General features: G+C 30.6%; 1 long non-coding RNA gene across 1 annotated transcript in view; it reads left to right on the top strand.

Moving 5' to 3' along the window:
* Nucleotides 1-532: 532 nt before the first annotated feature.
* The window catches only part of LOC128185012 (uncharacterized), a 32,890-nt gene continuing 24,406 nt past the window's right edge, over nucleotides 533-9,016 (top strand). The window contains exons 1-2 of the long non-coding RNA XR_008243805.1: nucleotides 533-672; nucleotides 5,208-5,392. This is a non-coding gene — a long non-coding RNA (uncharacterized LOC128185012). The remainder of the gene's footprint in view (nucleotides 673-5,207; nucleotides 5,393-9,016) is intronic.

Genomic DNA, 9,016 nt, shown 5'->3' with positions numbered 1-9,016 from the left:
TGTTCTTTTATTGATTTTTCCACATCATCAAAGGATTGCTTTTATGTTTTATCTCAGAAGTTTGTTCATGTACAAAGTTATAAAACCTTAATTATTAAAAGAAATCCTCCTTTAATATTTTTGCCTGAAATCCCAGCAAAACTACAAAACCTCTCCAAAACAGTGTATGACTGGGTTCTCTGCATCTTTTTATTGTTTGTTCATTGAAGTCCGTACCCAACATGAGGAGACAAACTCACGGCAACCAGAGCGGTACTAGAGTGTATATTTTATGACTGTAACATGCAGATTTTAATCAAGACAACGCGCATTTTAACCGAGTCTTTGATAAACATAAATGTAATGAACTTTACTTTTTCGGGACGACGTGCACTTCTCATTTTTATGAGAGCCATATAATTAAATGGAAAGAGATGTGGCTACAGAGGCAGTCAATTATGTAAGAAAGAGGTATAGATATAAAACCCTATCTGTGCCTTAAGACTAAGAACATAAAACTCCGGAAATTTGCGAGCGGTCTACGTTTGTCGCATTCTTTTTATTTACGATGATATTTGTAATAAACATATCCAACCGTTTATCATTTCTGCGTTGTGTGACCAAATGTGCGGCACAGGACACTATAGTTAGCTTCCAAAAACAGTCCATGCTTTTCTAAGGCACCGTGAATCCGTGAGTATTTTCATACTAGTATGTCCTTTTTCATTAATTATGTATTCCAATTAATTCAGCTCGCATTTTATAATATTTAAATAAGAAATGTGTAAATAATACTATAAAGTTTAATTTTTTTTACGTATGAATGCTACTGTAGGGTTTTTTTTTTGGTTTCATTGTAGATAGAGATACATGTATTTTTGAAATTTTTGGAATGTTGACATCTTAAGTTTCCGCTGTAACTTCTTATTTTAAATGTAAAAAATAACTTACATAAGTCCGATAATGTATGGTAAGCGTTGCCATCAATTTAGCGAAGAAACCGAGTTATTGCCATTGTACTGAATACTACTCACATGTTTGAGCATGTTCGAATATTGATGTGCGTGTACATTGTTATTGCCGCTTAATTGTTATTCTATACCTACGTTTCTGACCAATCACAACCCGTAAACAGAGTACGTGTAAGTCATTCTTTGTATTATCTCGTGTTAACTGCCGTGCCTCTAAGCAATTTAATGCCACCTAAATCAGAATTCATCTCGTTCCCAGTGCGTGTGGGCCTGTTCTCGTACATTACATTTCGCTAAGTTTGATCGTTTTCCCTGACAACTTTATTTCTTAAAATTCACAGGATTTCCCCTGCCACCAACATAGCAGCCATTTAAACCTGATTTAGGATACGGTCCACTTTACTTATAAATATTCATTTTTACCCCTTTTTGTGTTTGTTTGATTTATATTTTTTATCATTCATTTCATGATAAATTTAAGTCTGTGATAAAATCCTAAGCATCAGAGCCCTGGGTATAGAGCGTCTCCCGTGCTTTGGTATGGGCCCCAGCCCCCCATCATCAAGTGTACCTACCACGCAGACATGTGTAAATCTCTCCGTATATGGTTCCCTGGTGTGATTCTGATAAATGTCGGTGATAAAATTCCGCACAACCGCAGTCAAGTGCACACAGCGACACCGTGCGCCAACAGAGAACCAGTCTGAGTAACTTCCTGTGCGCAAGGGAAGTAACTGTATGAAGCCATCACCTCAGTCGATATTATTGAGGACTCGCAGAATCAGTTTATGTTTTATAACTAGAAAAAAGACTGCGTTTTTTTTTCACAGAACCATTCAGAAAACAATTCAATTTCTTTAAATTATGCAATGACTTTGGCGATACAAAGAACGTCCATAGATATTGCTCTTTAGTTTTACTGAAAAATATGCATAATATTACATAAAATCAAATTTATAAGTGTGAATGAGTGTGCTTTTATGTGTGTAATTCCCTTAAGACCTATAGATTTTTCAGAATTTTGCAATATAAACAAATTTTACAAGGACCAGTGATATTAGTACCGAAAAATCGGTCCGACGAAATAACGTTAAATACTAGATAAATAATTAAAATAAAAACTTATTTTCGAACAAATAGCAACAAGTTGAAAATCAATACAATATAATATAAAACATTGACTAAATCACCTTGTTTTCTTGCAATAATGTATTATTTGTGTTTGATCGATTAATATTAAGATTTCAAGTTGTTATTTCTTTGAACCTCGTCTTGATCTTCGTCAGACTGCTGATAAAAAAGATACCATGTCTTTAAAATATGCCATACAAAATTATGATATAAATTTTATGTAAAAATTTACCGCCAAAAACTAAAAGCATAGGGCATTAAAGCAGGGCAGATGGCGTCGCAAAAAATAATAAAATCTCGGGGAGAAAACAATTATTTGGGCTCATGAAAAATAAAACAGAATCCTCTTTAGAATTAAACCGAGTTTTGCAAACGTATTAAGGTTATTAAGAGAAAGAGGAAATCGAAGATGTGGATATGTTTTATCCTCAGACAAAATAGGTACGCATATTATTTGTGAATCTTTGTCGTAAAATTGCACCTTTGTCTTATTCAAATGTACATGTAAATTTCGAATTAATTCTGACGTATTTTTATTCAAATAAGGACATAATAAAAAAACTGACGCCCTCTTGTGTTTTAACTGTGATCTCATAAATATGAAAGAATGTATGTTTTAAATTGAAGATATCACTCTTTTTAGTATATCTGTCATTAAATGATAAGTTATTATTCGATTCTTGCAACAAGCATTTTAACACCATATTAAGAGGTTTGTCTCAGTCATTGTAAGTTACAGGTAAGGTTCCATGTTTATAATCTTTGTACTGTTTGAGTTGTTGGTGAAAACGTGCATATGCATATGTTGTTATTAACCTGTTTCTTCTAAACACCTTTCTGTTATCCAAAACAAAAAATGATATACCTGGCAACGGGAAAAAATACTTTCTACCATTGTGGAGGAAGGCATTCTAAAATTAAATTGTAAAAACTATAACTAAAACTATTAACGTACATAAAAAAAATTGTTTTTAATTTAAACCTGTTTGAATTAAAACGAATGCTTGTAAAACCTTCTTTCCAGGTTGTTATTTCCCGATTGAAAATATATGTCTAAGAAAATATAATTCTAACTTTATATTAAATTTCTCTTGTGAGAATATAAAGGTACATGTAGTTTAATCAACCGATAAACATAAATTACTCAGAGATTAGATTTTTTAAATTATTTATTTAAAAAAAATTAATATTGTATTTAAATCTAGAATCCTCTTGATAGAGAAATTCATGACATGGTGTAAATAAATTATTGCCGTCTAATGTGAAAGTCAGTACAATATTTCAGCACAATAGAATAGAAAACGGCTGTTGGCTTAAATATAGGTACAAAAAAAATGTGCCAAAATATGGCAGTTCAGATGAATTTCAACTCTTTAATTTTTTGTATTCTTTGGCAATTGACAGATTGATTTTTTTCTAGATAGTAATGATTTATTTGTACGTATTTGTATTTATTTTTATGTCAACGTAATCTGTATAGGTATTAGTCGTGCAAAATTCGTCATTTTCCTCGAAAATTTTCTTTTTTAAATTATATACATTTGTCTTGTCACTTTATTTCAAATCATAAATTAACACTACAGTGTATATATGTTTTATTTTAAATTTATTTTATTATTCCGTTGGTTGGCAGACGTTGTAACCTTTTGTTTAGTATATATTTCTATTATAGATAGAAATATACAATGTACATCAAAAATACGCAGTTGCGTTTTTATCAAATCATTCATAATTCTTGAGAAGAATTGAGATAAATTTTTCATTGATGTATTAGTTATTTTGAAACAAAGTTGATTTAATGAAAGTTTATTGGTGGTTGATTTTTTCGAGTCAGTTTCAGAAAAACAATGTGATGACCTATGTTTCAAGAATGAATCGAGATTGAATTGGTACTTTTAAAAATTATTTGTATAATTTTCACAAAAAAATTTGCTTAAACAGAAATACTGCCTGTCTAATTCTTACAATGTACCATTTCATCAAATTTATGTTGTATGGGTGAATAATTAATATAAATGATTTTAAAAATAATTTAGTTACATTGTAGCATAGAGACAAACTCTAGCTGCACAGTTACCTGTATCGTTTCTTTTGAAAAAAATTCTTTATTTCGTCACTCTAATCTTGAAAATTACCTGTAGGTATGTATATCTAATATATTGTTTTTGGTAACATTTTAAGTATTGTTCATGATAACTGTGTACCTTATAAACCTCAGATTACAAATTTTAAAAATATTATTACTCCTTAAATGATTATTATTGTACTGACACAACATAAATCTGGATTTATACGTATATTTCTACCAGACTGATTTTGCAAGTAACATTTTCATAAACTATATGTTTTATATTAGTATAAGAACTGAACCTGAATGCATCAACCTATTTTAAAATTCATTTTTCTTTTTACAAAAAAATTGATTTGATTTTTTTTTCTCTCAGAATAAAATTTGAAGAGTATATGCGAGACCCGTCCAATCTATCAATGTCGGTACTTTGTATACAGAAATAGCGCGTGATCGATGCGTGGGTGTGCGGGACTTGTAAGTCAGATGAATGTTGTGTAACGACCGCTAACATCCTGATCACATTCGCTGTCCGCCGCAGTCTCTGACAGTTTCCTTCAATGACATTTTACATTTTGTCAGTCAATTAAATGAATGAGATTTCTCCGTCTGCCGGTCAGCCGGCGATTGTTACCTGTAGGGACAACTTCTGTGCAGGCCTCAATCTGTCCCGTAGACAGGGAGAAAAAATATGTCAGCTTTCATTGTCCCTTCAGAAAAATGATTACCTCCTGTAAATATCTTGTAATGAAACAGAAATGGAATTCCTGATGGCGGGAGAAAGTTGTAGCTTGTCGTTAATTTAATTAATCGATCACAAGGCTACAAGCATGGCAGAAACATGAACTAGTTTTTTGAAAATACGAAAGTGCATTAAAATGTGTACTTTATTATGAAAATTCTTGATAACTTAGATATATGGCTGTAAATAAAGAACAAAATACATTTTTTGTTTAGGCTGAATAAAATAAGATATTGACATATATACAATCTACATGATAAATACACAACTACAATCAACAATTTAATTTTTATTTCATTTTTTTTTTCAATTTTAGGTTGACACGTAGTGTTCATCAATCAGGCAATCATCGATAATGTGTTGTTCAGTGTGGATTATTATTATTTTTCGGATTTCATATAACCCGCCATAGGATTATATTCACTATGTTTTGTGTTTCTGTGCAAAGAGAAATAACTCGTTTTGGAACAGACATCCCGCCACCGAAGTGACGCGCCCTTGGTAAGTTTTTTTTCTCTCTCTTTCTTTCTAGAAGTAGAAGCATGTGTGAGGTGGGACCGGTTTTTCTGTTTGGCTGGCATTTGTTCTCGGTTGACTTTGGTCGGTTTCTCAGTCGGACAACGTAAGTGTTTTACCGCAGGTCGTAAAGATTCAATAAAACGGAATTGTTTGGACTTTAAATTATAAAGCTGGAATTAATTTTCCTTTTTGGAGCCTTTCATTGGCTTTGTAAAATGACTAGGTTTTTTATTTAGAGGAGTTTAACGGTCTTTTATGGGTATTAGGTGGACATAGTCAAACATACGGCTAGGGTGCGATGTCTTTTGATTTTTGCATTGATGTGTAGAGATGAAAAAGACCAAACCAGTACGTTAATAGCAGGTCATTTAGAAATTGAAATCTAGCATTGTAATGTAAACTTAAACCAGATAAATACCTGGGTAATGAAAAGCTAGAAAAGTGAACCCTATCGAAGGCCACCCTGCCCCCACAAAAACCAATCCCCGACAAAGAGGATGTCTGGATTTTGTTTCATGCTAAAAGATAAATTTTTCAATTTGATAGAAGCAAGACTTGTTAAAATTGTTAACCCCCCGGGGGAGGTTTCCCAATCAACCCGTATCTGCCTGGACAGCGTTGCCCGGACCTACAGCAATATCTTTGTACATTTTTACGACCTCGATCGGCAAAATTTGGTCATAAACTGAACATGAAATTTCCGTGGTTATTACCCCTGGTTTAGATTTGTGAAGACTAGACTCTACTCGGGGCCCTTTCATCTGTTTGGTGATGAGGGCAAACTTAGCATAAAACATGCTGTAAATCGACAAGATAAAAGAAAGAACGCACAAGACGACGTTTTGAAGGAAGATTGAGCTTTATTTTCAAATCGTCGCAAAAACTGCGTCTAGAGATTTTAGTTATTTTACGTATATATGATTTTTTCACTCTAAACATGCAGAAAACATCATTTGTAATACAACCAAGAATTTACGTTCCGAATTTATTATTCTTTTTTTATTTCTTCTTTGCTATCATTTACACACAACATTTTGAAATATTTCCGTGCCAAAACAAAAATTATCAAACAGATATTTCTTATATTTTTAATGCTTTATATTGAAGAAAGAAATGTATAAACTTTAAAAGTATTTTATAAAGATAGTATCCTTGTATAATCATAAGACAAGGGAAAATAATTAAATTTGAAGCTTTGAAGTTTATCACTTATCAATTTATGTATATTTATTATTTATTTATTCCGACACCTAGTTAGTTTTGAGAACAGTTTCGCTCTCAAAGAAAAATTCGCTATGAGGTTTGAGAATAGAATAAAATAAATCAAAGCTGTAAAAAAGTTTGATTTCATATTTTGATTTTCAACTACTGATTCATTTCTAAACATGTATTTATTGTGTTATTGATTCTTCCGTCCGTTCGAGACGGTCATGAAATATTGATGACGGAAAAATAGTTTCGATCATTTATTCATAAACTCGTTTTTATATTAAAATGTGTTGTATCAAATGCAAATAGCTAAAAAAATTAAAGAATTACATATTGATGACAGAAATAATGAATTTTAAAAAAAGAAAAACCCATTTCATTAACTCAAAATGATTTTCATCAAACCTATTTGATTTTCATTGTACTCCGCTAATGATTAAATTTACTGAATTAAATAATGATAATACATTAACTATAATTCAGTATTTTTTTTTTATTTTGAAAACAATATATTTTTTTTTTATTTCTTTTTGATACCAATTCCTTAAGCTTTCAACACGAAAAGTGATTTACTTTTACGAATACAATTCTATTGACACATTAAAATGGTCGCTTAATTTCTTAAGGTTGCTTGCTATTTGTTATTTCTTATTTTTGAAAAAATGAACACCTAAATTAGATTTTAACACAACGAAAACAATAATGTATATTTTCTCCCATTTTTCGTTATAAAATAAAAGTTACGGGGAACAAACGATACGTCCAGAAAATAATTGTTTATGGATTTCATATATTAATATTTAACACAAAACAAATAAACTTATTTCTAGAATTCAGGCGTTTAATTTTTTAGAGTAATAAAAAAAATACAGCAGTGAGCAGCAGAATTATGTGTAAGGGCAAACGGTATTCTTGACGTGAATATTATTCTTAAAATGTGATAATTTGCATTGCCGAACAAACATAAATTGTGTTTAGTCTTAAATTTTGTTTCGTGTTTGCAAAGTCAGCATTTTTATCTAAATATAACTGATTACATAGGGAAAACATATTAAACTTTTATTGATATTAATTTAACCATTAAAACCTTATTAATCTTCGTGTTAAACTGTTTTTCTAATTAAAAGTAAAACTTGAAAATCGAGTTCCTCACTAGTATCTTGAGCTTGTCATCTTTTTGTAGCAAATTTTTACACTTAATATATAAAAATGTCTGCATTACACTTTGTGTTCGATTTTATGTTTGAATTGTGCATAAAATTACTAGCATTGAAATATTCTTAAACTTTAACACTGGAAAATGATTATCATAAAGTTGAGTATGAGTTATCTCCCGCTGAACATTTATCGACCATGCAAAGTAAACAAGAAATAAAGACTGGCTGAAATAAAATAAGGAACATATTTACCAGTTCAGGGTACTTAAACAAAAAAAACCTAAACTTTAAATAAGACATTAACAATTTCTAATTAAACTTAAGGAAGAGCGTGATGAGTAATTTAATTTTCTATCGTGACTATTCTACAACTCATTTATTGTTAATCATTTAAAGCAAATGATGCATTTATTGATTTTTATCTTGATTGATTCATTAATTAAATGACACCGCTCACCTGATAATTTCTGCAAATATTTATTTACGTGATCAATAAATTAATTTACTAGTACAATATCTACAATCTAAAAAAAAAATGCAGAAATGTTTCGAAGATTTCGTTTTGTTTTTCTTTATATCTATAGTTCTAATAATCTAAATTTTTATGTTCCTTTCTCTTTAAAAAATATTCCTTTATATTTTAATAAAAAGTAGAATTTGAAATACAAAATCTTAATTTTGAAAACTTTTCAGTAATAACATCTTTCAAATAGCTTCCTTTTTTAATTGAAAACATAGGGTTGATTTTTTTTTTACTATTTTTCTGACTGGCGTTTTTTTTTCTGCTGATGTGTGGGGTTGTGTCATAATTCATATTTGGGCCATTACACACAGCGTCGTCTCAGCTAATGGTCGCCACCATCAAACATTCTAATTTACAAAAATACTTTCTTCGAAATGCTTGCCTGAATTCGCTGATAGCATGGTGTTAGAATTGTTTTGTGAATATGTTAATCCGAGTCAACAATGTGCATTTCTATCCCTCAGATTTATCACTTTTTATATTTATGTAAACTAGCGAGTTTCTCTCTCGATAAACTATGCCGTAAATCAGTGCGACCCCACACAACTCTGTAATTTATGAAGAAAAAATCCTTTCAACAGACAGAAAACAACTAACGAAATCCTTACAGTAAAAAGAGAGCTAAAATATTGCACATTTTAGAAAGAATCAAATTTTCATCTTTGAATTGGGTCCGCTTTTTAATTGTACCCAAGGAAAGAATTATTGTCAGATTTT

This window comes from Crassostrea angulata, chromosome 1, assembly GCF_025612915.1.
Source record: "Crassostrea angulata isolate pt1a10 chromosome 1, ASM2561291v2, whole genome shotgun sequence".
NCBI lineage: Eukaryota > Metazoa > Mollusca > Bivalvia > Ostreida > Ostreidae > Magallana > Magallana angulata.
The sequence above is the reverse complement of the archived record's forward strand: the minus strand, read 5'-3'. Positions and strand labels throughout refer to the sequence as shown.